The sequence below is a fragment of the Mauremys reevesii genome, linkage group 14, assembly GCF_016161935.1.
Source record: "Mauremys reevesii isolate NIE-2019 linkage group 14, ASM1616193v1, whole genome shotgun sequence".
NCBI classification, from domain to species: domain Eukaryota; kingdom Metazoa; phylum Chordata; order Testudines; family Geoemydidae; genus Mauremys; species Mauremys reevesii.
Window position 1 is genome coordinate 4,370,175 of NC_052636.1, and position 13,280 is coordinate 4,383,454.

At 53.0% G+C, this 13,280-nt stretch overlaps 1 protein-coding gene across 1 annotated transcript in view; it reads right to left on the bottom strand.

Moving 5' to 3' along the window:
• The window catches only part of LOC120381416 (zinc finger protein 271-like), a 1,091,725-nt gene that overhangs the window by 430,940 nt on the left and 647,505 nt on the right, over positions 1–13,280 (bottom strand). The window lies entirely within an intron of this gene.

Genomic DNA, 13,280 nt, shown 5'->3' on the forward strand with positions numbered 1-13,280 from the left:
CGTGCTTCCCAATAATCCAAAGTGAATTTCTCACGTTTCGCTGTTTTCCCAAACGGATCTCTGCCAAATTCTCAGCAGTCCATGAGAATTGCAGAAAGGGATGATTCCATTAGACTTTCCTCGCTCGCAGAGATAAGGCTCGAAAGGGTCATGGCTTGCTATTTTCACGGAAGGCGCTCTAACAAAAGTCTTAACATTGCAACCGAATGCTATTTTTGCATATTTCAAAGAGAAATTCGTATCTATCAGTGACCTGTAATGAATGTGTCATGTTTAGCAATGTTCACGAAAGGAATCTCTTCCAATTGTCCAGCAGGGGATGTTATTGGCTTGTGAAAGACGATTCTCAGAGCAAACTGTGCCTAGCAATAAACATGCATGAATTTCTCATTTATCAATTTTCACACAGACAGATTAGTCTTATGTTCAGTAATGCAACCGAATAGTGTTTGTAAAATGGTTCCAGGAGAAAGTGTTGCCTAGCAGTGCTTTGCACTGAACGTCTCCTTTTTAGCAATTTTCACGAAAGGAACTCTGCCAAATAGCCAGCAGTGGAACCTAATTGCCTTTTTAGCGTGTTTCTATGAGAAATTCGTGCCTACGAGTTATTTTGAATGATTTGCTCAGGTATAGCTGTTTTCACAGCGTATCTCTGTCATGGTGTTGCTGTGCATCCGACTAGGAAGTTTTGGATGGGAACAGGAGGAATTGTGCTTAACAATGGTGTGGCTGTTTTTCTCATGTTTAGCTGCTTTGAAACCTTCGCTCAAATCCTACCCCTGTCAAATTGAGAGCAGTGCATCTTAACAGCAATTATAGGATGGTACCAGGAATAATTCATGAATATCAATAATCCGCAATGAATTGCTCACATTTCGCTGTTTTCCCAAACGGATCTCTGCCAAATTGCCAGCAATGCATCGGAATATCATTTGTAAGATGGGTCTAGGAGAACGTGTTGCCTAGCAGTGATTTGCACTGAACGTCTCCTTTTTAGGACTTTTCACAAACGGAGATCTTCCAAGTGGCCAGAAGTGGAACCTAATTGCCTTTTTAGCGTGTTTCTAGGAGAAATTCGTGCCTACGAGTGATTTCGAATGAATTGTTCAGGTTCAGCTGTTTTCACAGCGTATCTCCGTCAAGTTGCTAGCTGTGCATCCGAATTGCAAAGTTAGGATGGGAACAGGAGCAATTCGTGCTTCCCAATAATCCAAAGTGCATTTCTCATGTTTCGCTGTTTTCCCAAACGGATTTATGCGAAATTGCCAGCAATGCATAGGAATAGCATTTGTAAGATGGGTCTAGGAGAAAGTGTTGCCTAGCAGTTGTTTGCACTGAACGTCTCCTTTTTAGGAATTTTCACAAACGGAGCTCTTCCAAATGGCCAGCAGTGGAACCGAATAGCAATTGTAGCGTGTTTCCAGGAGAAATTCGTGCCTACGAGTGATTTACAGCACCAGTAAAGTGTCTCCCTAACATTTTACCTTTGCGCTGGGATGGGTGGATACAGGAAGGTTGAGGCAAATTTAGGGGTGGCTATAGCTCTTTCAAGTCCCCCTCTAACGCTGCCACTCATCTCAGAGAGAGTAACAGTCCTCAGCTCCCAGCTGATCTTGCCTGACATATGTCTCAAAGCCAGGCTGTCCTACCGCTCAGTATCAGGACAGAGCTGAAGTGATTCTCCACCAGGTCTCCCTTGCAGGAAACACAACCCAAGAACATCAAGCGAGTGGCAGGGAATGTAAAGCTAGTTGGCTCCGGTGAGTGCTAGTCCCCAAGGCAGTCATGGCTATATGTAAGAGGCACCAGGCTGCTCCCACATCCAAAGTGATCACATTCTATTGTCCTTTCCCCTTGCCTTTATCCCACAGAGATCTCCCCTGACCAGAATGCACACATCCGCTGAAGCAAGGTAGAGAGCAGAAATGGATTCAACACCTCTGGATCAATAGGCTGGTTACACCCATTTCCGCATCACTCTAGCACCCAGTACCACAGTAGGAGTCTCTTGCACTCCTCCCACATCTCCTCTCTTGCAGGCTTTTGAGACCAAGCCTGTTGGGATGCACACCTGCCCAGATGTGACCAGATTCAGTCATATTCCTACATACAAATGGTTAACCTTCTCTAAAGACCAAAAATACTTCATACATTTCAAACAGTAATTATCCCACATGTAACTGGTGTCCAAGCGGGGCTTAAAACAGTCTTTGCATTAAAAGGGTTGTCCAAAAATTGCGTAATTGTAAACATTAGAGAGCTTGGTTATTGCTTAAAAACAAGTTCAACTTGAAATTAATTTTATAAACAATTTATTAATAATTTGGAGCATCCTTGGAAGTTTTATTACTGGGGGCACGACTAATTAACAATCAAACCTTGGGTCTTCACTTTAAAGTGTTAGTTTCCACATTATTCTGAATAATGAGGATTTTCAGCCACATATTTATATATTTACTATGAAACAAGCAATGTTTGTCCTTATTGGAGCATTTGTGAGCTTTGCTTTAGGGTTAAAGCTATTGAAAAAGAAAAGCAAACAGGGTGAGGCAGTGAAGTAGCTGCCTACTCTGTAACGCGTCCATCACATACACTTGCTAGTAAATTGCCACTGGAAAAACACTCTCTTTCCCAATTTGGAAGTTAAGATTCTGTTAGAGTCCAACCGGAACAGTGAATGGAAGTTAAGATGGTCTGGTACTCGCTCTATTAGAGTCCAACAAGGAACAGTGAGCATAGAATCATAGAATCTCAGGGTTGGAAGGGACCTCAGGAGGTCATCTAGTCCAGCCCCCTGCTCAAAGCAGGACCAAACCCAACTAAATCATCCCAGCCAGGGCTTTGTCAAGCCTGACCTTAAAAACCTCTAAGGAAGGAGATTCCACCACCTCCCTAGGTAACCCATTCCAGTTCTTCACCACCCTACTAGTGAAAAAGGTTTTCCTAATGTCCAACCTAAACCTCCCCCTCTGCAACTTGAGACTATTACTCCTTGTTCTGTCGTCTTCTACCACTGAGAACAGTCTAGATCCATCCTCTTTGGAACCCCCTTTGAGGTAGTTGAAAGCAGCTATCAAATCCCCCCTCATTCTTCTCTTCTGCAGGCTAAACAATCCCAGTTCCCTCAGCCTCTCCTCATAAGCCATGTGCTCCAGCCCCCTAATCATTTTTGTTGCCCTCCGCTGGACTCTCTCCAATTTATCCACATCCTTCTTGTAGTGTGGGGCCCAAAACTGGACACAGTACTCCAAATGAGGCCTCACCAGTGCTGAATAGAGGGGAATGATCACATCCCTCGATCTGCTGGAAATGCCCCTACTTATACAACCCAAAATGCCATTAGCCTTCTTGGCAACGAGGGCACACTGTTGACTCATATTCATCTTTTCGTCCACCGTAACCCCTAGGTCCTTTTCTGCAGAACTGCTGCCCAGCCATTCGGTCCCTAGTCTGTAGCAGTGCATGGGATTCTTCCGTCCTAAGTGCAGGACTCTGCACTTGTCCTTGTTGAACCTCATCATATTTCTTTTGGCCCAATCCTCTAATTTGTCTAGGTCCCTCTGTATCCTATCCCTACCCTCCAGCGTATCTACCACTCCTCCCAGTTTAGTGTCATCTGCAAACATGCTAAGGGTGCAGTCCACACCATCCTCCAGATCGTTAATGAAGTTATTGAACAAAACCGGCCCCAGCACCGACCCTTGGGGCACTCCACTTGATACCGGCCGCCAACTAGACATGGAGCCATTGATCACTACCCGTTGAGCCCGACCATCTAGCCAGTTTTCTATCCACCTTACTGTCCATTCATCCAGCCCATACTTCTTTAACTTGCTGGCAAGAATACAGTGGGAGACTGTATCAAAGCCTTTGCTAAAGTCCAGAAATAGGACATCCACTGGTTTCCCCTCATCCACAGAACCGGTTATCGCATCATAGAAGGCAATTAAGGCATGACTTGCCCTTGGTGAATCCATGCTGACTGTTCCTGATCACTTTCCCCTCCTTTAAGTGGTTCAGAATTGACTCCTTGACGACCTGTTCCATGATTTTTCCAGGGACTGAGGTGAGACTGTCTGGCCTGTAGTTCCCTGGATCTTCCTCCCAGAAGTAAAGTTTCCTCTCGTTCTATAACTGATGGGGTGGGGTGGCGGCAGGGACAAGGGGAATTGAGAATGAGGGGTGCCTGATGTGTTGGGGTATGGAGTTCCCTACTTCAGCTCCACAGGCTGGGGCCGGTGCAGAGCATGGCATGGCAGGGAGATGACATCTCCCATAATGCCGGGGCCCTTTCACAGCAAGGGTGTCACTTCCCCATGGTAGCACGGATTCCCACCTACTCCTCCTGCTTTCGCCTGACAACAGCACCACCCTTCACGGCACCACCTCATGGCAACTTCTGCTTCTGGACTCGCACCGGAAATGGGAGGCGCCACTGCCACTCCCATGGTGCCACAGGGCACACAATGGCTGGTGGGAGATAGATAAATGTCTGTGTACCTCCCCAGCACTATGTCTCCTTTAGTGCTTGTGTCCCCCCCTCCCCCCGTCCTGCTTAGTCTGGGTGTTCCTTACCGGAGCACACTGTGTGTCCCAGGCATGCTCTGTCTCACCTTTGGGTCCAGCCTAACAGGAGTGTCTCTCCCCATCCTCCCACCAGTAACTTCTCCCCCAACGCACACAGGACAGGGAGCTGGCTGGTGCCCTTCTATAAAAAGACTGCTCTGTGCAACAGAAACCAGCCTAGTCCCCGCCCCGCAGGCTGGGAGCTTGCTGCTTCCTTCAACCGCATCACAAGTTACAAGAGGGGGCAGGAATAAAATCCCCATTGACTAAACAGGATGGGGTGAAGCATGTCACCAGGCCATAATATTCTGGATAACCCCTTGATGACCATTTTAGGATCATCCTCTCATGTGGCCTTCCTGGCCTCTGGCTAGCTGTGATGACGAGAGGGGGATGTTGTCCCCTTCCTCTGGCTCTGACGGGCAGAGCCTAGTGCTACTACCTTGGCATGTCAGCTGGGGAGCAGAGCTCTTACCTCTGCTAATCAGGGGTTAGCCCCACAGCCAGTGAGGGGATGAGGTAGGGCTCAGTTGCTAATTTTGGGCCTGGGATTGCCCACTTTACAGGTTCAAATTTGGGGGGGAGGCTGTGGTCCCCCCCAATCACGCACACCTTAAAGTAGGGAAATGTCCCTCACCTACTTATAATTGCACCCTAAATAACCTCTGGGATACTTTATTTTTGTTCTCAGAAGGTGCGCATCACCATATTATCGGAGCTGACTGTCACAGAGTCCCTGAATCACGGAGTCCTCAGGTTATGTTCTGGAACTTCTCCATACAAGGCCAGTCAGGACTCTGGGGGACCCTCCGCCTTGTGAGCACACTGTCTCCAGGGCAAGATGCTTACACAGCTTCGATCTTCCTGGATCTGAGCATCCCCTTCCACACTGTGCGCTTCCTGCAGCGAGTCCACCCGGATGGGGCCCTGCACCCCAACTCGGCAGTCAGCAGTGACTCTCAGCCAGCTAGTAAAACAGAAGGTTTATTAGTTGACAGGAATGCAGCGGGTAGAATTGAACTTGTTAGCAGAGAAATCAGTGACTAGTATCAGAGGGGTAGCCGTGTTAGTCTGCTTCTGTAAAAGCAGCAAAGAATCCTGTGGCACCTTATAGACTAAGAGACGTTTTGCAGCATGAGCTTTCGTGGGTGAATACCCACTTCTTCGAAAGCTCATGCTGCAAAACGTCTCTTAGTCTATAAGGTGCCACAGGATTCTTTGCTCCAAATCAGTGACTTTCAGCCAAGTCCATCCAGAAGCTCTGGACTCCCCCTCTACCAGTCCTCCCAAGCAGACTGCCTATCTTCCAGCAACCCGACCTCCGGCACCCCCCATTGGGGGACCTCCTTGGCTTTGTCCTGCTTGCCAGGCAAGTTACCTGGGCGTCACTTGGGTGTAGTCCCCCTCCTGGGTATCAGGTTACAAAGAGCACCAGTCATAGCATATGTGCAGGCAGCTGGAGCAGCCTCACCTGCCCCAGAGGTCTCAGCCAGAGTCACACACCCCTATTCCCACCACCGAGGTATTAGTGCAGCATGCAGGGAAACTGAGGCACACACAGTATTCATGCAAAACAGTAAAATTCACATAGGCTCAACAGTAAGACACACATACACCATAACAAGGGAAAATCCCCACTTTGTCACACTGATGCTTTAGATTCCTGCTGTCTCTGTCTTGGTCCATCATTTCACCCCACTTCTCTATACTAGCCTATCTTTTCTTCTTTCTCTCTAGTCTGTTCCAAGTCTGGCCGGCCTTAAAAATGACTCAGCTCTGTTATACGCTGTACTCGGCACCACAGGCTGAAGCAGCGTGAGCAGCATCTCTCTGGGAATGAGAAAGCTACAGTGAGATGGTCTCCCAAGTCCATTGCATGAGTCAGGATCCAGGGGCCGAAAGCGCTAGATGTCCTTGTGTCCTGCCTGCAGCATCTGAGACAGAAGCTTCTGTTCTTTTCCATCCCTCCTGGGTGGCTGCCATGACAGCTGTGCTAACCTTAACAAAAATGACTGTGGATCTGCTATTCCATATTTAACGGCCTTTCCCGTTACTCCAGAAAAGCTATTAGGGGGCAGATCTGATGGAGCAATGGCACCAGCTGAGGGGTTGCCTCTTCTTGCTAGCAGGAGATTTGGGGCATGATTTTCCACACTTACACTGTTGAAGATCAGTATTAACTCAGTGGAGTTGCATCAGTCTGAATGAGCGGAAAGTTGACCCATGCAGATGAGCTGTTTCTTAATGAGATAGTGTGTGGGGAGGGGGAGGGGGGGAGAAAAGGGGAAACTGAAAGGCGAGATAGTAATATGTAAGCAGAACAGCAAGAGAGTCAATCTCTGTCATGGAGTGTCAGGGAGTCAAGGCCCTGCAACCCCCACCATGACTCTCAGCCAGCCGGTAAAGCAGGTTTATTTAGACGACAGGAACACAGTCCAAGACAGGTTTTGGAGGCACAGACAACAGGATCCTCCCCAATTAGATCCATCTTGGGGTCCCAGGAGCACCACTGCCCTTCGGGGTCAGAGCCCTATCTGTGCTTCCCTCCATTCCCCAGCCAGCTCCTGAAAACCCCCTCACTCCCCAGCGTCTCCTCCCCCAGGCCTTTGTTCAGCTTCCCAAGCAGAGGAGTCACCTGGCCTCGAACCCCTTCCTGGGTTCTCACATTACATGCTCAGGCATCTTCCCTCAAGGCCAGTCTCCCATCTCTCAGTGCAGACCTTTCTCCCAGGCCAGCACCCCCCACGCAGCATTCACAGACCACAGTGAGCAGGGGCGGCTCTAGGAATGCGGCCGCCCCAAGCAGGGCGGTGCGCCGCAGGGGGCGCTACCGTCGCCGGTACCCTGACTTCGGGGACCTCTTGCAGACGTGCCTGCGGAGGGTCCGTGGACCCGCGGCCGGGGTGGAGCTTCCACAGGCATACCTGCGGGAGGTCCACCCGAGCCGCGGGACCAGCGGACCCTCCGCAGTCATGCCTGCGGGAGGTCCACCGGAGCCACAAGACTAGCGCACCTCCGCAGTCATGCCTGCGGGAGGTCCGCTGGTCCCGTGCCTCCGGTGGACCTCCCGCAGGCATGACCGCGGAAGGTCCGCCGGAGCCGCCTGCCGCCCTGCCGGGAAAATGTGCACTGGGGTCTGGAGCCGGCCCTGACAGTAAGAACAGTCCCAGTGCGTCACACTCTCATTTTCTGTCTCTGAGTGACCTTGGCACCAAGCGCCCTGCTCTTCGCTGACCTTGGCTCTTATCGTCCCAGGGTTGATGTGACCTTCCTGCTTGTTCTTCTGTCAGTCACCATTTCTTTCCCCTTTCCTTTTGTCCTATTTTAAGGAGGAAATCCCTTACGCAAATAGGAGGAGGAAGCAATTACCCTGAATGGGGAATGAAATTTACCAGGCAACCACAGAGATAGATTCTGGTCTCATTTACACTAATGTCCCAACATTGGCATCCATCGAGTTACTCCTGTTTTACACCAAACATGAGATCAGAATCAGGCCCTTTGCCTCCCCTGACACTGTTCTTCCATGATTGGCCCTGCACCTTATCTTGGGATGGGGCAAGGTGGGTCAGTCCGAGAAAGAAACCAGAGGGCCCAATTCATTACCTCACCTGCACCCATGCAAAAGGGGTGGAAATTGCTCCCAAATCAGAGTGGTAGGGTTTTTTTTCCATTTTTAAAAAGCCCTCCCATTGGCTCTTTTGATCAGAGGCCCAACTCCCTTTCTTTTACCTATGCAGGGAGGCTTTTTTAACCCTTTACAGGTAAAACAAGCAGAGTACAGCCACCACAGCGCTCAAACCCATCCCCCACAGCCCCCCATTCCCTTCCACAGACCTGAAACCCATCCCCCTCAGCCCCTTCACAGCCCCCATTCCCTGCCACAGCGCTCAAATTCATCCACCTCAGCCTCATCACAGCCACCAAGATTCATGCCGCAGCACATAAACCCATTCCCCACAGCACCCCATTCCCTTCCACAGCCCAAAAAACCATCGCCCACAGCCACATCACAGCCGCCTCATTCCCTGCCGCAGCTCTCAAACCCATCCCCCACAGCCCCCCATTCCCTGCCACAGCCCAGAAACCCATCCCCCACAGCCACATCACAGCCGCCTCATTCCCTGCCACAGCGCTCAAACCCATCCCCCACAGGACCCCAGTCCCTGCCACAGACCTCAAACCCATCCCCCACAGCCCCATCTTAGCCGCCTCGTTCCCTACCACAGCGCTCAAACCCATCCCCCACTGCCCAATCACTGCCCCCCATTCCCTGCCACAGCGCTCAAACCCATCCCACACAGCCCCCCATTCCCTGCCACAGTGCTCAAACCCATCCCCCACAGTCCCACATTCCCTATCACAGCTCTCAAACCCAACTCCACAGCCCCCCATTCCCTGCCACAGACCTCAAACCTATTCCCCACAGGACCCCATTCCCTGCCACAACCCTCAAACCCATCCCCCACAACCCCCATTCCCTGTGACAGCGCTCAAACCCATCCCGCCATTCCCTGCCACAGACCTGAAATCCATCCGCCTCAGCCCCTTCACAGCTCCCATTCCCTGCCACAGCGCTCAAATCCATCCCCCTCAGCCCCATCACAGCCGCCAAGATTCATGCCGCAGCGCACAAACCCATCCCCCACAGCCCCCCATTCCCTTCCACAGCCCGCATCACCCACAGCCACATCACAGCCGCCTCATTCCCTGCCACAGCGCTCAAACCCATTCCCCACAGCCCCCCATTCCCTGCCACAGACCAGAAACCCATCCACCACAGCCGCATCACAGCCGCCTCATTCCCTGCCACAGCGCTCAAACCCATCCCCCACAGCCCCCCATTCCCTGCCACAGCGCTCAAACCCATCCCCCACAACCCACATTCCCTGTGACAGCGCTCAAACCCATCCCGCACATCCCGCCATTCCCTTCCACAATGCTCAAACCGATTACCCACAGACCCATAACAAGCGCTTCATTCCCTGCCACAGCCCTCAAACCCATCCCCCACAGCCCCCGATTCCCTTCCACACCGGTCAAACCCATCACCCACAGCCCCCCATACCCTGCCACAGTGCTGAAACCCATCCAGCACAGCCCCATCATGGCCAACTCATTCCGTGCCACCGTACTCAAACCCATCCCCCACAGAACCATCACAACCACCTCGTTCCGTGCCGCACCACTCACACCCATCCCCCACAGCCCCCATTCCCTGCCACAGCCCTCAAACCCATCCCCCACAGCCCCCATTCCCTACCACACCGCTGAAACCCATCCCCCACAGCTCAATCACAGCCGCCTTCTCCCTTCAACAGCGCTCAAACCCATGCCCCACAGCACACCATTTCCTGCCACAGCCCTGAAACCTATCCCCCAGAGCCCCCCATTCTAATCCACAGTGCTCAAAACCATCCCCAACAGCATCCCATTCCATTCAGGACCGCTCAAACCCATCCCACACATCCCCATCACAGACCCCCATTCCCTGCCACGACGCTCAAACCCATTCCACACAGCCCCCAATTCCCTGCCACAGCCCACAAACCCATCCCCCACAGTCCTCATTCCCAGCATTCAAACCCATCCCCCACAGCCCCATCACAGTCGCCTTGATCCCTCCCACAGCGCTCAAACCCATCCCCCACAGAACCATCACAACAACCTCGTTCCGTGCCGCACCACTCACACCCATCCCCCACAGCCCCCCATTCCCTGCCACAGCGTTCAAACCCATCCCCCACAGCCTCCCATTCCCTGCCACAGCACTCGAACCCTTCCCCCACCTCCGCCCTCTCCCTGCCACAGCGCTGAAACCCACCCCCACAGCCTCCCATTCCCTGCCACAGCCCTCAAACCCATCCCCTATTGCCTCATCACAGCCGCCTCGTTCCTTCTCACAGCGTTCAAACCCATCCGCCACAGCCCCCCATTCCCTGCCACAGCTCTCAAACCCATCCCCCATCGCCCCCCATTCCCTGCCACAGCCCTCAAACCCATCCCCCACAGCCCCATCACAGTCGCCTTGATCCCTGCCACCGTGCTCAAACCCATCCCCCACAGCCCCCAATCCCTGCCACACTGCTGAAACTCATCCCACATCCCCCATCACAGCCACCTCCTTCCCTGCCACATCTCTCAAACCCGATCCCCACAGCCCCATCACAGCTGCCTCATTACCTCACACAGCCCTCAAACCCATACTGCACAGCCCCACATTCCCTGCCAGAGCCCTCAAATCGACCCCCCACAGGCTCCCATTCCCTGCCACTGTTCTTAAACCCATCCCCCACAGCCCAATCACAGCCACCTCGATCCCTACCACAGCGCTCAAACCCATCCCCCACAGCCCCCATTCCCTACCACAGCGCTCAAACCCATCCCCCACTGCCCCCCATTCCCTTCCTCAGCCCTCAAACCCGAACCCCACAACCCCATCATAGCCGCCTCGTTCCCTGCTACAGCCCTCAAACCCATCCCCCACAGCCCCCCATTCCCTGCCAGAGCTCTCAAACCCATCCCCCACAGACCGCCATTCCCTGCCCCAGCACTCAAACCCATCTCCTACAGGCCCCCCCATTCCCTGCACAGCTCTCAAACCCAACCCCACAGCCCCACCACAGACCCCCGTGCCCTACCACAGTGCTCAATACCTATCCTCCACAGCCCCACATTCCCTACTACAGCGATCAAACCCATACCGCACAACCCCCCGTTCCCTGCCACAGCCCTCATTCCCATCCCCCACAGCCCCCCATTCCCTTCCACAGCGCTCAAACCCATCTTCCACAGCCTCCCATTCCCTTCCTCAGCCCTCAAACCCGAACCCCACAACCCCATAATAGCCGCCTCGTTCCCTGCTACAGCCCTCAAACCCATCCCCCACAGCCCCCCATTCCCTGCCAGAGCTCTCAAACCCATCCCCGACAGACCCTCATTCCCTGCCCCAGCACTGAAACCCATCTCCTACAGGCCCCCCCATTCCCTGCACAGCTCTCAAACCCAACCCCACAGCCCCACCACAGACCCCCGTGCCCTACCACAGCGCTCAATACCCATCCCCCATAGCCCCATCAGAGACGCCTCGTTCCCTGCCACAGCGCTCAAACCCATCCCCCACAGCTCCCATTCCCTGCCGCAGCCCTCAAACCCATCCCCCACAGGCCCCCATTCCCTGCCACAGCGCTCAAACCCATCCCCCACAGCTCCCATTCCCTGCCACAGCGCTCAAACCCATCCCCCACAGCTCCCATTCCCTGCCGCAGCCCTCAAACCCATCCCCCACAGGCCCCCATTCCCTGCCACAGCCCTCAAACCCATCCCCCACTGCCCCCATTCCCTGCCACAGCGCTGAAACCCATCCTGCACAACCTCCCATTCCCTGCCACAGCGCTGAAACCCATCCACCACAGCCCCCCATTCCCTTCCACAGGGCTCTAACCCATCCCCCACAGGCCCCCGTTCCCTGCCACAGTTCTCAAACCCGAGCCCCACAGCCCCATTTCCCAGCTGGGTTTCTTACCCCTGTAGCGCCCCTCTCCACCTGATTACCTCCTTTAATGGCAATCCGCTTACATGTTCTGATGGACAGGTCTGGGTTCTTTTGGATCCCGCCACCCACTCAGTAGGGTGAATCTTTTTCCTTTTTTGGTTATAAAATTAGTTGGCGGTGCCTCCACCCCCCTTGCTCCTTCCTGGCAGGGTCACCAGGGCAGCTTGGGCGGAAAATTCTAACTACAGAGGAATCCCCACTTATTTGACAGATAGTTGGAGACTTCCAAGAAATAGCACAACACATAAAAATATATTCAACACAACAATTATATTAAACAGGCAACAAATACTACATAACAGGGGAAACACTATGTTTAGGGTCACCGGTGCCCACACTTAAAATACCCGTGTCTGGATGTAACAAATGTAAAACTAGTGTCCTGTTGGTACGCGTACCTTGCTGGGGCCCTTGATGACCTATACAATTCTCTGCAGAGGTGTAGCAGTGCGGCTGACTGGGTTCAGTACAGCCCAAAAGACCCACAAGTGGGAGGAGGTGGTGAATCCCTCCACAGGTGTAATAAGCGGTAGATTATAGAATCCTCAAACCCTCACTCCCTGGCTTGAGGACACAGTTCAGGGAGTAGAGGGTCCCCAAAACAACTTCCCTGACTAACTAACTAAAGACAAGGCACTCACGAACTCCACAAATGATCTTCAGGGTTGAGGATGACGCTGGACGATTCCAGGGCTGCTGTCCGCTGGCAGGGATCCTCCTCAGGCAGGAATCAGCCTTGGACTAGCAGTGCTGACCATGTGGGGACTGGTCTCACCAGGAGCTGGAGGTGAACCCAGCCTGGCTGGGGAAATTTCTCAGCAAATGTAACAATTGGGAATCATCCGTGGGAAGGAAAACCCAGCTGAGGATCTGCGGTCAGGTCCCTAGAGGCCAGTTCTCAGGGGAACCCTGCTTGCAGGCCTGGGACTCACCAGCCCCCTCACAGCCAGTTCGGCCCTTGCCTGGCTGGCTCCAGCCTCTCCTCAAAAATGGCTTCTCCTCTCTTCCACTCCCTGGGAGGCATCTCCACTCCCTATTGGTTGCTGGGCAGACTCTGAGTTTGCCTTGGCTCCTCCTCCCTGAGCTGCCAGCAGACAGAGCTCTAGGACTCTAGGTAATCTGCTTGGGGGTTACACCCCTCTTCTGCATGAGGAGCCTG